The sequence below is a fragment of the Rana temporaria genome, chromosome 5, assembly GCF_905171775.1.
Source record: "Rana temporaria chromosome 5, aRanTem1.1, whole genome shotgun sequence".
Lineage (NCBI taxonomy): Eukaryota > Metazoa > Chordata > Amphibia > Anura > Ranidae > Rana > Rana temporaria.
Window position 1 is genome coordinate 237047359 of NC_053493.1, and position 6084 is coordinate 237053442.

The window sequence follows — 6084 nt, forward strand, 5'->3', positions numbered from 1 at the left end:
TCATAAAGTGAGTATCAAGGCGAAGTAAAGCTCTGGACAAATTGTCTTCTTTTCATCTTCCATGTCATAACCCATCTGGGTGGATGTCCTTTTGCACCTAAATCAAGTTCTTCCCTTTGAAAAAATATTTTTATTTAACCAGGTTTAGAGAATAAATGTACTAGGTTGTAATCAGTCTCAGTTACCAAATAATTTCAATTTGCAGAAGCCCGAAGAATATGTCAGATGGTGGTTTTCTGTGGTAAAGGATGCTGCGGTTCAGCCGCCTACTGAGATAATGTCAGCATTTTTTTCTGCCAGCAAATTGCTCCCAAAAACTGAAAAAAAAAACCGTTTTTTTTCTCTGCTCCTAGAAGCTGAATTTTTCAATTTTATTGTTATATTTTTTTTTTACTAGTAATGGCGGCGATCAGTGATTTTTATCGGTACTGCGACATTGCGGCGGACAGATCAGACACTTTTGACACTTTTTTGGGACCATTGACATTTATACAGCGATCAGAGTTATAAAAATGCATGTGTAAATGTCACTGGCAGGTAAGGGGTTAAGGCTAGGGGGCGATCAAGTGGTTAAATGTGTTCATTAGGTGTGTTTCTTAAGCTTCGTATGCACACTTTAATTTTCAGACGACAGAACAACCAATTTTTGTGGCATGCTAGTTTCATGTTGAAAGTGAAGAGCTTACAAACAACATGAACATTTTCGTATGACAGAATACAACGTCAGAAGTGACGTAACGCGTTGAATCGTTTTGTAAGCATTCTTTCGTTTTGTGAGTCTAGCTCTTACAATTTTTTTTCATACGAAAACCATACTGATGAAATTAAAATCAGACGTTGAGTTCACATCCACCAAAAATGTTTACGGTCCTTAACTGTGAGAGGATGGGACTGACTAGAGGAGCCAGATCATTGTTTCTTCTTAGTAGGAACAGACGATCTGTCTCTCCTCCCCTGTCAGAATGTGGATTTGTGTGTTTTTAATGCCTGTGATCGTGGGTGGCCAGTGACAATCACGCCCACCAGCCACACATAGCAGGTCCCCCCCGCTGTGCAGGGGGTGTGCGCCTGCTACGGGTCTTAAAGGAGTCGCCTGTACAGGTATGGTGGTTCGCCCAGTGGTGCCATTCTGTCTATGTATATTGACGTAAGCCAGTCAGCATGTGGTTAAATATTGTGCCGTGGGGGTCCTCTTAGTCTGCCTGTAAAGTGGCGCATCTGTGCAATGTATAGAACATGCCACAGCAATAATGACATTTCTTGCTAACGGCTATAAACTTGCTAGCAGCTGTAATTTTTTGTCAGCTCCCGGTAATACAGATAGATAAAAATGAAAAAAAAAATGGCGTGGAGTCCCCCCAAATCCATACCAGACCCTTATCCGAGCATGCAGCCTGGCAGGCAAGGAAGGGGGGGCGAGTGAGCGGGCGGGGGGCTTATCGGAATCTGGAAGCCCCCAGATCCCGCCCCCCCATGTGAATGGGTATCATGTACATCGTAGCCCTGTATACAATTGGGAAGGGGAGGGAAAAAAGGAAAAGGGGAGGGACAAGGTGTAAAAATTTAACAATGTAAAAAACGGCCTAGCATTGGGTCTGTGGATGGAACCATGGCTAGTGGTAACTACCATGGTCTCCATCCCCAATGTTAATGGAAGAAGGCATATATAAGGGGAACGGGAACAGGGGGGAAGCGAAGGGTGAAAAGGAAAGATAAGGAACAGGGATTGTGGGACTTTAACATTAAACACAACACCGGAATATGTTGAATCAATTAATAGGGTACAATAACATTTATTGGATACAATAGAGCATACCAGAAGTGAACATACATCACAATAAATAGTATACAGAATAATAGGCATGATTGGTAAATCAAAAATTACATAATAAAACATAGTAATACCTATAGTGTACCATAGTATGCATCACTGTAACCAAATGACAATGTAGGGCTATACAATAGAAAATGGGTAGTTCTGGTTACCAAAACATATGATAAACAAGGTCAAGTTGACAAAATGTAAAAATTAATTGATTCATAATTCTCAGAGATAGAAATCAATGATGTAGTAAAATTGCTGGGACAGAACATCAGTAGGGAGCTTGACGCGTTTGTGGATAAACTTCCACTCATCAGGAGCAAGTAGGGCCTGGATAAATCTGTAAATATAATAAAATATAGTATAAAGATTCACTAAATGGTAGTTTAGTGATTGTGACCGAAAGAGTAGGGGGCATAGGGTATAGTCCCAACACTCTTACCTCTGAGTAGATTGACAGTCAAAAATAGTAAGTGGTAACCGACGATATTGACATCTAGGGACGTAGTGGAATATAAGATCCCCGGGGGGAACTGAGGTGGTGGCGATGCGGCAGCAGCCCGGCAAGAACCACTGAGAAATGGATAGAAATGGAATCCACAGTCAGTAACCATGGTTGTGAGCAGTGTGCGATAGCAGTCCATGGAGTTCCTGTAAACATATTTGGTAATGATAGAGTGTCATTGTAGTGACTAACATCAATAGGAAAGTAGGAGCAATAGTGACGCAATCCCCAGTCGTAATGGCTCAAAGGGGGAAAAAAAAGTGAAAAGGGTGAAAACGCCACTAAAATGGTGACTCAAACTGGGCCGGCATGTAATTGCCTTAAATATTGAGTAAAAGCATAGTACAGTGAGTATGGCGTGAAGGACATGAGCCCAGTAGTTGGGCATAATAAATAGTCCATAATAAAGTGCAATAATAGGCTACAATAGCATAGGGGTAGCTAGCATAAATTGTGAAGTACCAAACCAAGAGAGCGGTAGCCCATATAAGAAACACCAGTGAGGCAAGTTAAACTGACACAAGGATACATGACTGGAGAAATGTCATCAGAAAACCAAACAGGTTTCAAGTTACCTGAAGCAATGTGTGGAAAGCGAAGTCCATACAGGTGTAAACAGATTGACAACAGCCCAGTGAATGGGCATAATAGTTGGTCCATATAGATAGTGGGGGCCAATGGAAGCGCCGTAGACCAGCACCAATGCCACGCTGCGTGTTTTGGAGAGGAGGCGTCCACAGACAGGCGGTGACGCTCTGAAATAGGCGCCTGACCCTCCCACGTGATAACGCTGCTAGAATGGAAATGGCGCCTGTGCGCAGCGTCATTCATGACATCATACGTACGGCGTGTGGGCGCGGCGTTGACGCTTAGCAGGTACCCGCCCGTACTCCCATGTCCGAGGATTAAGGAGAGAAGGGGGGAGGACCCGGTGCGCGTCACAGTTCCTGGGGATACACTTCCTGTTCTTCTGTCTGTTACTCACCACCGTAATGCAAGGCTTTCTTCTTGGTGTAGAGAAAGCCTCTTGAGGGGGGAGGGGGCGAGCAGGCAAGTCAGGACACTCTCTTATTTGCAGATAGAGAAAGGAGCTGTGTGTTAGTGGGGGTCCTGACACTCCTGCTCGCCCCTCAAGAGGCTTTCTCCACACCAGGGAGAAAGCCTCGCATTACGGTGGTGAGTTACAAACAGAAGAACAGGAAGTTCAGAAGAAATAAGGACATTTAAAAGCAAAATGGAAGGCTGAGGTAAGTGAAGGAGGACTACACTAAGGTAAAGGAAGCTATTTAGGGAAAAAATGTTTTTCCTTTACAACAAAAAAAACACCTGGCAACCGCGGGCCCCCCAGCCCCCCGTTTTACTTACCTGAGCCAGTTCACCTGCTCAGCTTGTCCCCAACGTCCTCTTCTGCACGGTGTCTCGTGTTGATTGGATAGATTGATAGCAGCGCAGCCATTGGCTCCCGTTGCTGTCAATCAAAACCAATGACGCGGCCGCCGGGGGGCAGGACCGAGCCATACACTCGGCGTCTATGGACAGCGAGTGTATGACACGGGAGCATGCCTGCAAGGTAACCCCCTCGGGAGAGAGCTTCCCAGAGGGGGTTAGCTATTGCGGGGAGGAGCCGAGAGAGCCACCGTGGGACCCCAGAACAGGAGGATCGGGGCCACTCTGTGGAAAACAAACTTCACATTGGAGGTAAGTATGACATGTTTGTTATTTAAAAAAAAATTAACCTTTAGTACCTCTTAAATTTGCTTTTCTAACACTCCCGGGTGGGCTCCCAGCGCAATGCTCTGCACTCCGAGTCCACCCTATTTTGAAGCATATTATGGCTCTAATCAGGTGCTTCAAAAAACACCCCCGCCGCTGAAATTCAGGTGCCCGGTGTCCGAAAAGGGGCCGGACACCTAAATAGGGGGAGGCAGCGGCGACCATGGATAGATTCATGCAATGCATGAATCTATCCATTCTACATAGAGGGGGTGGCTGGACAGAGGGGGCGGCACCTGGGTGCTCCTAATGGATGGGCAGCCACTGTTATTATGTACTCTGCACTGTAATATATATTCTCTACACTACACTGTATTATATATACTCTTTACTGCACAGTATTATATATTCTACACTACACTGTATTATATACTCTCAGGGCCAGTGCTAGACTATTTTGCACCCTAGGCAAGACCATCTACTTGCACCCCAAAAAAACTGTACACTTTGGCCCCCTTCCTGCACATAATCCCCCCATTAACCCTACACACTCCTTGCTGTACAAACTGCCCCCCTTTAACCCTACACATCATTCCTATATATACTTCCCCCTTAAACCCTACACCACCCTTCCTGTACACACTGCTCCCCTTTAACCTTACAGTCCCTTCCCACACAAATTGCCCCCCCCTTCCTGCACACGCTACCCTGTATGGAATATACCCCCTCTGATGTGTGTTTCTCCCTCATTGAACTGACCTTGCCGGATACAGTAAGCAGTGCATGGTTGGAGTACCTGATCTGTCAGTACCCACTCAGTCTCGCCACCTGACTCAGTGCTTTCATGGTTCTACCTGACAGCAGAGTTTGTCCACCTGCTACCTTAAACTGCAGACTGGTGACAGGAGAGGGGCCCTGCCAGGCACAGCAGGTCCTCCAGCTGCCTCTCCCCCTGTGCCTAAACTCCTTCATCTTGGCCTGCAGCCTGTGCACAGTCCCCCGTAGCTGACATTCCTTCTCCTCCTCTGGTACACTCCTGCAGACCTGCCACACCGACATTTCCACCCCAAACTCCATGCTGGCTGGTGATGAAAGGTGGTGATCGGGGGTTTGGGCTGACTTCAGCTGCAGCAAGCAGCGATCACCATCATCCAGTGAATGACCTGGGCCAGTGCCAGGATCTTAGCTCACTTCCACTGTGTGCAGGTGCACCAGTGTGTGCGGGGGAGGGACAGCATCTCTAGAGGTGACATCCACTGGGGATGAGGAGGTGACAGGAGAGGAATGTGGCACTGTCCATGGCTACACCCTAGGTGGTAGTGCACCCTAGTCAGCAGCCTCGTTCGCCTAGTGGTAGCACCGGCCCTGTATACTCTACACTGATTGACCACACACTACACTAACTACCCTGCCTAATTTATATTCATATTAAACACTATATATGACCGCCGTGTAAGTGGCCCTATATAGTGTGGGGCGTGGACTTAGCCCCTGAGCCATGATTGGCCAATGGCACCCTGTCTTTGTTCAATAATGGCTCTTACAGCATATTGCGCTGTGATTGGCCAAAGCATGCAGGTCAGGTGCATGCTTTGGACAATCAGCAGCCTTTAATGCACTGCAATCTCGCAGTGCATTATGGGGCGCTCGTCGGCGGCCAAATTTCCTGCGAGAGCCCCATTAGTTTGTCTGTTCTACGAACAAACGAACACTCGATGTTCGATTAGAACATCGGGCGCATCTCTAATCAATTCCACCTGCTCATGCCCCACAATTATAACCTTTTGTGCCACTTGCCCCACCCTATTAGATTGTAAGCTCTTCTGAGCATTTCCCTCTTAACCCTCTTGTATTTTATTGTATTGTGACTTCACTGTCTCTCTTTAGATTGTAAAGTGCTGTGCAAACTGTTGACGCTATATAAATCCTGCATCGTAATAATAATAATGGAATGCCAGTGTAGAATTATATTTTACAGTATAATTTTATTATTTCAATTAACTATAAGCACAGAAGTAAGTGTTTTTGGTGGAGGTAATTTTTT